The sequence below is a fragment of the Choloepus didactylus genome, chromosome 19, assembly GCF_015220235.1.
Source record: "Choloepus didactylus isolate mChoDid1 chromosome 19, mChoDid1.pri, whole genome shotgun sequence".
Classification (NCBI taxonomy): domain Eukaryota; kingdom Metazoa; phylum Chordata; class Mammalia; order Pilosa; family Megalonychidae; genus Choloepus; species Choloepus didactylus.
In genome coordinates, this window is record NC_051325.1 from 9,839,352 (window position 1) to 9,850,521 (window position 11,170).

Here is an 11,170-nt window from a genome sequence, read left to right on the forward strand (position 1 = left end):
GAAAACTGCAGTTGATAAGAGCCAGAAAAGGATCCTGAAATCAAGATTTTTCTTTTACTTTTGAGTGTCAAAATCACAGAACATATGTACATATACATGTTTATGCCAATAAATGTATAGAAAACAAAATAAAACAAGAACCAACATTTTAAGTGTATTTTCTGAAATTGTACCTACTGAGACTAACTTCAAGCACTTGTAATACCTCTAGTCCTCTAGATACTATATTAAGTTACATTTAACTCTCAGTTAACCAGACATTGCTGCTTATAATAAGGTAAGTTGCAATTTCATATATTTGTATTTATATAAAATCATATATATTATATATTTGTATGTTAGTATATATGTGTGCATATGTATGTGTATATATAATATGTATCTTATTACTACCTCATTACATCCTTTCCTGGGCATCCCCATGAGCTGAGGACTGATTCATTGAGGAACTGTGTTTAGACAGTAGTAAAAGACACCCCAATTATAAAGAACTTGAGAAAGAGATCTAGGGTTTATGAGGCACAAGAAGTCAGGAGGCAGTGGGTTGGAGCTGGCATGGCAGTTTTGTGGGTCTCTGGACTGAGGCTTTTCTTTCTGCTCTGCCATCCTTAGCTCTGGCATCCGTCTTCAGGCCACCTCCTAGTCTCAAGATGGCTGTGGAAGCTTTCTGCATTCCAGGCAGAAATGCAGAGAAGGTGGGAAGGGCAAAGCATGGACCTCCCAAATAAGTCAGCCCCCATGGAGGACTATTTAGAGTGGTGGGCCATGGGGACAAGGTGGCAGGTGTAGAGTAGGGTTTATGTTTTTTACACCTAAAGCACATACTGGTTGGACATCATGTTATCCTAATATGAAATTTAACCATGATTTCTGTTTCCCAGGATGCAACAATCAAATACATGAAATACCCTTGTACCTATGTTTAATATTCATTTTTTTAAGAATAATTGGTACTACACTAATATTAGAGTTGCCAGTGGAGAATGAAGCTGAAGCACTCCCTACACAGACCAGAGCAGCGGTTCTAGTTTTTCTCGACTGAAGAATGGGGCTCTCATTTATTATTCCCATCCCCCCTCATTCCATTTGGACCCAATATTTCTAAAGAGGTAATCACTCTAGATATTTCTTTCCATGAGTAATAATTAATGCTTTCCAGTTTTGCCCTAGCCTAAGACCTGTATAGCATTTGATGAGTGAGCTTATATTAGTATTATGTTATAATGATATCACATTATGTATAATATGGCATATAATATATATCATATATTGAGTGAATACGTTACAGTCAAAAGCAGATATTGTATGTAGCCGAATGTTTGAAACATGCATCATTTCCATTCAGAATTTTAAAAAATTGAGAATCAATCCTCCTATAACTAACGTATCTCACACTGAACCATCCAGTACTGCTGGCCCCAAAGTTGATGACAGAAACACCATTTCTGCCAAATTAGTTCCTTGATGGTAATAAGTTAGATGTTAAATTTTTATCTTCCCATGCTCTCCTTTGTGAGGGCAGATACCTTTTCTTACTATAAAGAATATTTCCAGCAATTGAGTGGAAATATGAGAATATATTAAACAATTTACAGTTCTTAAAAATTGGAGTTATTATTTTAAATCTATCAACCTTACTCCTATAAATGGAATGAGAAGAGCAACAGAAATCCATTCAATTTCCTCCTTTTTTCCCAAGTCCCAAGTCCATTTCACCTAAAAATATTTTATTTGAGTAATTCCCAGAAGACATTGGTCCCTCTGATACAGAAAAAATAATTCTCTAGTTACCAAATATGCTAAAAAATCTTTTTGTTTGACATATTCATGGATATTTAACTTCTAGCTTTTAGTGAATGGAATAATTTACAAGGAGCATGCTATTACTTTTCATCTATAACATGCATCAGAGTGTCAAATAGTTGAATATATTTGTATTTATATAAAATCACATATATTACATATTTGTATGTTAGCATATGTGTGTGCATATTGTTATTCAGACGTCTTGATGGAATTTATTGAGTAGTCCATCACTTCCCCACTGGGGATATAGTATCCGGGAAAACAAAACAACAAATTACAAAACGATGTACATGGCACGATCCCAGCTTTGTTCCAAAAAAAATAGTGCGGAAGAAGTAGCCATGCAGCCCAAGGAAGAATGGTGCCTAAACTGTGATCGAATGAGTCAAAGACTCCGAGCTTGCTTGGAGGAGGGCTGGGCCTGGGTTCCAGGCCTTTAAATTGTCCCGATTCCATACAGAAAACCAAGTGCTGGCTGAGATGGGTGGGGGCTAAGGAGCGGGGCTGGGTGAAAGTTATTTTGTGCCTGCAAAGACGACTCTTTTAAAGACCGTGTATTGCATGACTCCACGTATGGGAAATGTCCGGAAGAGACAAACCACAGGGACCGGGAGATGAGCGGTTGCCAGGAGCAGGGGAGAGCGGGCAGCGGGGATTTCTTTTGGGGGTGAAAAACGTTCTAAAATTGCTTGTGGTGATGAGTGTGCAAGTCTGTGAATCGTACGGAAAGCGAATCGGAGCTCAAAGCTTCTCACGCTCTCTTTTCTTCACTCCTGTTTGCGGGTCGCCTCGGGGCGCCCGCCTTTTAACGCGTTTGACCAGGGGAGGCCCTGGAGCGAGCCCCGGGACCCTCTTCTCTGTCGGGCGCACGGGCCGCGTGCTCCTCCCGCCGCGAGCCCCCTCTTTCCCCGGACCGCCGGTGACCCCGGGGCCGCCGTGGGAGCCGCGCCGTCGTGGCCGTCGGGGCCGTCGCGGCGGCCGGTTGGCCCGGGGGCGGAGCCTGGGCGGGCGGGGGAGGGGCTACCGTTGGCGGGGCGGGGCCGCGGCGCTCGGGGGGCGGGGCGGCGCAGGCTCCCCGCGCGGCGCTCAGCGGGTTCCCGCCACCAACGGCACGCCCGCGGTGGCCTGCGCGGCGTCCTGCTCGGCTTCCGCTGCCCGCTGCCCGCTGCCCGCTGCGACCCCGCCGCGCCCCCGCCCTTCCCGCCCTGCCCACCCGTCACCCGCCGCGACCCCGCCCGGCCCGCCGCCCCGCGCGTCGCCCCCCGTTTTCGGCGCGGGGCGCGCGCCTGACAGGGCCCCCGCGGAGGCCGCCGCCGCCGCCGCCGCCGCCGCCTTGGCCCCGACCCCGTCGCGCCGCCGGTATGTCGGGCCCCGCGCCGCGGGAGCCGTCGGCGGCCGCGGGGCCGGGCGCGGAGAGCACTGGGCCCGAGGGCGGCGGGGACGCGGCAGGCGGCGAGCCGGGCTTCAGCTTCACCACGACGGACCTGAACCTGCTGGAGACGACGGAGATCGAGTACACGCGACTGCAGCACATCGTCTACTCGCACGTGGAGGCGCAGGCGGCCGACGGCGAGCTCGAGACGCGCCTCAACTCGGCCGTCTTCGCGGCGGCGGGCGCGGCGGGGCTGGCGGCGGGTGCGGCGCCCGTCTACCCGGTATTGTGCCCGCCCGCGCTGGCCGCGGACGGCGGCTTTGCGGGCTCCAACCCGTGCCTGGGCCACATCGACTTCCAGGAGGTGCGCATGATGCTGCTGAGCGAGGTCAGCCTGCCGGTGGCCGTGGCAAGGAGAGCGGGGCGGGCGACGGCGCGTCGGAGGCCCGGGCCAAGTCTGCGGTGCGCGTCCGCCTGGAGGAGCGCTTCAGCTGCATGCCGGCGAGCCGCCGCGCGGCCCCGAGCCCCCCGAGGCGGGCGTGGCTCTCAACCAGTGCGTGCCCGGGCGGTGCGGTGCGGGGCCCCGACAGGGCCCGAGGGACGCTAGGGGGGCTGCGAGCGCACCTTCATGCGAGTAATTGACAGGGGGGCGGGCGCGTGGCCGTCGGCGCTGAGTTGAGCCCCCAGAGTTTTCTCCGAAGTTATTAGGCTGGCCAGGGAGGGAGACGGCTCAGGAAGGTGTTGGCGCGTGTCCTTCACGTGCTCCTGGGTTTTCTTTTCTCTCGGCAGTTTGGTGACCCTTATTTGCCACCCATCTGAATTGACGAATGTTCCTCTTCACCAGCAACAAAACAAATGGCACAACGTTAGTGAAAAACAAAACTGCTGCCTCCGCGACCGCTTTGCAATTCACATACCCACTATTTACTACCAGTGCTTGCTCCACGGGTGGCAACTGTAATCTTTCACAGGCACAGGTAGAGAAAAAGATCTGGGGCGCCCCCTGTTCGGTATTAAGTGAATGGTAGTTGTCATTTTAGTTAGTCCTCAGGATTCTGTTTCTTCCGTTGAACTTCATGACTTAGAATGTGAGAGTACTTAACGTTTTGGGGGATTATTTTACAGTCCTGGGGCACCCTGGGCTCTTTAATTTGCCTACTGTGCTTTGCTATGGCTTCTGTGAAAGTGAATTTTATTTGTGCGGCTCGGGGGAGATTATGCCCCAGCTGATAGAATTGCTGTTGCTTCATGTTTTCCAGAGTTCCAGTAGTTCCTGTTCTGTTCTTGAGGCTGCCAAGCATCGGGACATTGGATTGCCTACGGCCTTTTCTTTCTGTTATCAGCAAGAAAATGAATCCACCAAACAGACTTTGGGTCGTAGAAACAAAGCCCTTCTGGAGCAGGTTTGGATTAAAATAGGAGGTAAGATATAACCGGGAGGTGGTGTGTTCCCTCGAGCGCTGCCCCTAACATCTGGGCTGGTGGTGAGGAGGGGGAAGGAGGTGGCTTGTGAACGCGTGAAGTTTTCTGTGGGGTGTGTTGTAGGTTAGTGATCCCTCTTCCCTCCCAGTGTCCCCACTCATCTCACTTTGAATGTTTTCCTGAGTGTTGAACATCCTGATTCTACTTAGTTTTGCATTTGGGGGTTGCGTTTTCTTCAGTGTAAACTCAGTGAGCAGAAACACAATAGAGTCAGGTCAACTTTCTGTGATCTTCAGGTTACTCAAAGCTCTTATTAGTTTGGTGTTTTTGTTTGTTGGTTGGTTTTTGTTTTTCCTTATTTTATACACTGTGAGTGAGGCAGGAGTCTGAAATCTGCTAAAAGCTTTAGGAGTGATGAATAATTGATCAGTAATACAGTCTGCAGCAGGGCCAAGGATTGAGTTGGGAGCAAGAAGCCATAAGGTGGTTCAGAAAGTTTTAGAAATAAAAGAAACTGCTGAAGGCAAACTCTACTAACCTTGAAAGTTGACTCTCAATCCTTTCCTCCCTGGAAAAAAGGTTTATCTTTTAAGTTACCTGAGAAAATAGGAAGTTATCCCACAAAAGCTTACCTAAGCTTTTCAGGAGCTCAGGAAGATTGCTCTTGCTATCCCCTGTCAATTGTCTCTTTTTCCCTTGTCATTATGGCATTTTTTTTTCATTATTATTGAGATTGTTCAGATACCATACAATTATCCAAAGATCCAAAGTGTACAATCACTTGCCCCTGGTTACCCTCATACAGCTGTGCATCCATCACCGCACTTAATTTTTGTTCAATTTTTAGAAACTTCATTACTCCAGACAAGAAATAAAGTGAAAGATGAAAAAAGAAAAAAAGGAAAGGAAACTCTAATCCTCCCCTATCCCTAACCAACCCCCCTCAATTGTTGACTCATAGTGTTGGTATAGTAGTACATTTGTTACTGTTTATGAAAAAATGTTGAAATACTGACTGTAGTATATAGTTTGCAATAGGTATATATTTCTTCCCTATATGCCCCTCTATTATTAACTTGTAATTGTATTGCATACATTTATTCTGGTTCGTGGAAGCGATTTCTAGTATTTGTACAGTTGATCATGGACATTGTCCACCATAGGATTCAGTTTTATTCTTTCCCATCTTTTGATCTCCAACTTTCCTTCTGGTGACATATATGACTCTGATCCCCTTTCCACCTCATTCACACACCATTCGGCGCTGTTAGTTATTCTCACATCTAGCTACCAACACCCCTGTTCATTTCCAGACATTTAAGTTCATCCTAATTGAACATTCTGCTCATACTAAGCAACCACTCCCCATTCTTAAGCCTCATCGTATATCTTGGTACCTGATATTTCATGTCTATGTGTTTACATATTATAATTAGTTCCTATCAGTGAGACCCTGCAATAATTGTCCTTATGTGTCTGGCTTATTTCACTCAGTATATTGCCCTCGAGGTTTTGTCATCAACCCATTTTTTTTTTTTTATATGGTTTTGTTCACTCACCATATGTTCCATCCCAAGTAAATAATCAGTGGTTCTCTGCATGATCATACATTTATGTGGTCACCACCTTCACTGCTATCTATATAAGGGCATCTACATTTCTTCCACAAGGCAGGAGGGAGAGTCAAAGAAGGTAGAGAGGCAAAAGAAAGAGGGAAAGAAATGACAGCTAGGAAGCAGCAAAAGGAAAAATAACCTTAAATCAAAGTAGAATAAAGAATCAGACAATACCACCAATGTCAAGTGTCTAACATGCCTCCCTTATCCCCCCCCTTATCTGCATTTACCTTGGTATATCACATTTGTTACATTAAAGGAAGCATAATACAATGATTCTATTAGTTACAGTCTCTAGTTTATGCTGATTGCATCCCTCCCCCAATGCCTCCCCTTTTTAACACCTTGCAAGGTTGACATTTGCTTGTTCTCCCTCGTAAAAGAACATATTTGTACATTTTATCACAATTGTTGAATACTCTAGATTTCACCAAGTTACACAGTCCCAGTCTTTCTTTCCTCCTTTCTTGTGGTGTCTCACATGCTCCCCACCTTCATCTCTCAACCAGATTCATAGTTATCTTTGTTCAGTGTACTTACATTGTTGTGCTACCATCTCCCAAAACTGTGTTCCAAACCACACACTCCTGTCTTCTGTCACTCTGCAGTGCTCCCTTTAGTATTTCCTGTAGGGCGGGTGTCTTGTTCACAAAGTCTCTCATTGTCTGTTTGTCAGAAAATATTTTGAGCTCTCCCTCATATTTGAAGGACAGCTTTGCTGGATATAGGATTCTTGGTTGGCAGTTTTTCTCTTTCAGTATGTTAAATACATCACACCACTTCCTTCTTGCCTCCATGGTTTCTGCTGAGAGATCCGCACATAGTAATATTAAGCATCCTTTGTATGTAATGGATCGCTTTTCTCTTGCTGCTTTCAGGATTCTCTCTGTTTTTGACATTTGATAATCTGATTATTAAGTGTCTTGGCGTAGGCCTATTCAGATCTCTTCTGTTTGGAGTACGCTGCGCTTCTTGGATCTGTAATTTTATGTCTTTCATAAGAGATGGGAAATTTTCATTAATTATGTCCTCTATTATTGCTTCTGCCCCCTTTCCCTTCTCTTCTCCTTCTGGGACACCAATGATACGTACATTATTGTACTTTGTTTCATCCTTGAGTTCCCGGAGACGTTGCTCATATTTTTTCATTCTTTTCTCCATTTGCTCCTTTGCGTGTAGGCTTTCAGGTGTTTTGTTCTCCAGTTCCTGAGTGTTTTCTTCTGCCTCTTGAGATCTGGTGTTGTATGTTTCCATTGTGTCTTTCATCTCTTGTGTTGTGCCTTTCATTTCCACAGATTCTACTAGTTGTTTTTTTGAACTTTTGATTTCTGCCGTATACATGCCCAGTGCTTCCTTTACAGCCTCTATCTCTTTTGCAATATCTTCTCTAACCGTTTTGAATTGATTTAGCATTAGTTGTTTAAATTCCTATATGTCAGTTGAAGTGTACGTTTGTTCCTTTGACTGGGCCATAACTTTGTTTTTCTTAGTGTAGGTTGTAATTTTCTGTTGTCTAGGCATGGTTTCCTTGGTTATCCAAATCAGGTTTTCCCAGACCAGAACAGGCTCAGGTCCCAGAGGGAAGAAATATTCAGTATCTGGTTTCCCTGAAGGTGTGTCTTAGAAAATTGCTCCACCCTGTGATGCTTCAGGTCACTATGCTTTTCTGCCCAGCAGGTGACGCCTGTTAGCCTATAATTCTTGACTGGTGTGAGGAAGTATGGCCATGTTCCCCCAGGCTCTGGGGTCTGGTCCTGAATGGAAGGGGCCCCACCCCTTTCCTCCTAGAGAAGACAGACCCCCCAGGTGGAGGTCATTAGCATTTCAGTGGTCTCCCTTTCTGCTTGTGCTGTCTCCACCCTTCCCGGAGTCAAAGCCCTGGAAACTGAAAATGACTGGGGCTTTCTCCACTGAGCCAAAAAAGAAACAGATAGTCCCCTTCAGACCCAGTCCAAGGTGACCCTCCGGCTCTCCAAGGTGAGTCGTCACCCAAAGCCTCTGTCTGTTTTTTGGGGATTCGTATCTGTAGTAAGCAGTTCACACTCGCTACTTCAGACCCCAGTTGGAGCTCAGCTGAGCTATATTCGCTTGCTGGGAGAAAGCTTCTCTCTGGCACCACAAGGCTTTGCAGCTCGGGCTATAGGGGAGGGGGTCTCACGATTGGATCCGCAGGTTTTACTTACAGATTTTATGCTGTGTTCTCGGCCATTCCTCCCAATTCAGGTTGGTGTATGATGAGTGGATGGTCTCGTTTGTCCCCCCGCAGTTATTCTGGATTATTTACTAGTTGTTTCTGGTTTTTTGTAGTTGTTCCTGGGGGACTACTTAGCTTCCACTCCTCTCTATGCTGTCATCTTGCCCCTCCCCTTATTATGGCATCTCATGCAAAAGTGTATGTTAACATTTGTAAGGTATGAAGAGGAGTGTTAAAATAGCCCTGTCTGACTACTCAGTTTAGGGAATAAAGTATTACGAATATTTTGAGTTCCATTCCCTGTCTGGCTTGAAAGGTTATCAACATTCTGAAATCTGTGTTAAGCGAGTCCTTTCCCCAGAGAATTTGGCTTTGCCTGGTGTACTGAAATGCACATGGCCACACGTACCAATGGGATGCCTGCCGTTCCTTGATGGGGATTTGACATATTTGTGAAGCATATGTAAGAGCAGTGATGCCATTACTTCCTTGGTGTGGTGAGCACATTTCATCATAAGCCGCTTTGGTTTTACCCCCTTTTGGGGCCCTGCAGTTAGAATATCAGGTGTCATGTTAGAATAATTGTATATAGAGAAAATCTTTTTTGGAGGAAATATTTCCAGCTTTTGTTTCTTTTCTCTATCATAAAAATTGAACAACATGGTTTCTGTATTCACAGATAGATATTGGAACACCCATTAAGAAGAGTAAAAATAGGGGATATTTTGACAAGGTTGTATGCATTGTACAGGACCCGGGGGGTGTTTTAGTGTATTTGTGCGTTCATGCCCCATCCCATGGTCAGCGCTGGGCCTGGAGCTTTGTGCTGTCTGCTCGCAGCTCTTCTCGATGGCTGCGGTGGTACAGCTCTTTCTAGTTGGTTCTCTGTGCCACTCACCCAGTAATGTTTGTATCTCGGATTGAAAATGGCAGAAAGTATATTCATTAATGGGAATAAGTTAAGAAGAATGAAAAATTTAAATACTGCTTTTTCCTTCTTTTGCAAAGAAGAATCACTATGTAAACAAGCAATGAATAAGGGGAATCGGAGTAGAATGCGTCAGTTGGACACAAATGTAGAACGAAGAGCCTTTGGAGAAATTCAGAATGTGGGTGAAGGCTCTGCAGCCGCCCAGGGCACCTGGCAGTTGGTGGAGCCCTTGCAGTCCAACCTGAGGGAGCAGACCCAGAGCGGGCCGCAGGGGGACGGTCTCAGCACAGGGAGTGGCATAACCGGATGGAAAGAGACAGAAGGTAACGTGCCACTGATTCAGTCAGGCCATTTTCTTAAATCGTTCTAGCAGGTTAGCTCAGGTGTGTCCTCATGACCAAGTATACGTACAAGAATGAACTAGGTCAGACAAGCAGGAATATGCAGCTTTTTCAGGCCTCTGCTTATGTCATGTTTGCTCACATACCATTGGTCCAGAGCAGAGGGAAGGAGACTACAGGTTAGAGAGTGAAGGGCATAGATGGAGAAAGGCCCTTCATTGAGACAAGTAAAACAATCTACTATAATATAGGAAGTCGAATCCCTATACTGGGGAAATAGACTGAAGAAAAAAATAACTTGAGAGAAAGCTGATATTTATCTTCAAGCATTGAATACTAAAGGCTAAAATAAAGCACCAAAGAGGAGAAAAGAGGAATAATGAACAGTTTTGAGTTCTAAATCATGTAATATCTGTTTAACATACTTTCTTACATTGAACCTTCATAATACTCTTATGCAATAAGTGTCGTTATCCTTGTTTTACTAGTGAGGATACCCAGTCTCAGAGATGTTAAGTAATTTTTGCAAGTTTCCAAAAATAAGATATCATAGAACCCAAGATCCAGAACACTTTGACTTTAAAACCGTCACTCATTATAAAGCTCTATCCTGTCTGCTGAGAATTTACACAGAACTAAGGCCAATAGTTGGGAGTTATTTGACAGACAAGTTCATCTCAGCATAAGGAAAAGTCTTTTTACCAATTAGAATAATTAGAAAATGGAATGAGTTGCACCAGGAGGTAATAATTTCTTGGTTCCTGCAAGTTTTCAAGCAGAAGCAGAACAGCAACTTGGCAGAGATATTGAAAAGTCAATTTAAGTGTCTAACCAGGAGATGACAGTCAGATTATTACACAGATCTCTTCTGACTGTGATAACATGACAGTAGAAGATAATCACAAAAGAAGGAAATTGGAGGGGCTTTTTTATTTATTTATTTATTATTCATTTTATTGAGATATATTCACATACCACACAGTCATACGAAACAAATCGTGCATTTGATTGTTCACAGTACCATTATGTAGTTGTACATTCATTACCAGAATCAATCCCCGACACCCTCATTACCACACACACAAAAATAACCAGAATAATAATTAAAGTGAAAAGGAGCAACTAAAGTAAAAAAGAACACTGGGCACCCTTGTCTGTTTTTTTTGTTTGTTTCCTTCCCCCACCTTTCCACTCATCCATCCACAAACTAGACAAATGGGAGTGTGATCCCTATGCCCCCCCCCCCAATCCCACTGTCTCCCCTCATAAGCCACATTTTTATACAATTGTCTTCAAGATTCATGGGTTCTGGGTCGTAGTTTGATAGTTGCAGGTATCTACCACCAGCTACCCCAATTCATTGGAAGCTAAAAAGAGTTGTCTATATTGTGCGTAAGAGTGCCCACCAGAGTGACCTCTTGGCTCCTTTTGGAATCTCTCTGCCACTGAAGCTTATTTCATTTCCTTTCACATCCCCCTTTTGGTCAA

General features: G+C 45.1%; 1 pseudogene; it reads left to right on the top strand.

Annotated features, from left to right (window-relative positions):
• Window positions 1-3,167: 3,167 nt before the first annotated feature.
• On the top strand, window positions 3,168-9,668 carry LOC119515902 (annotated as a pseudogene).
• The last annotated feature ends 1,502 nt before the right edge of the window (window positions 9,669-11,170 follow it).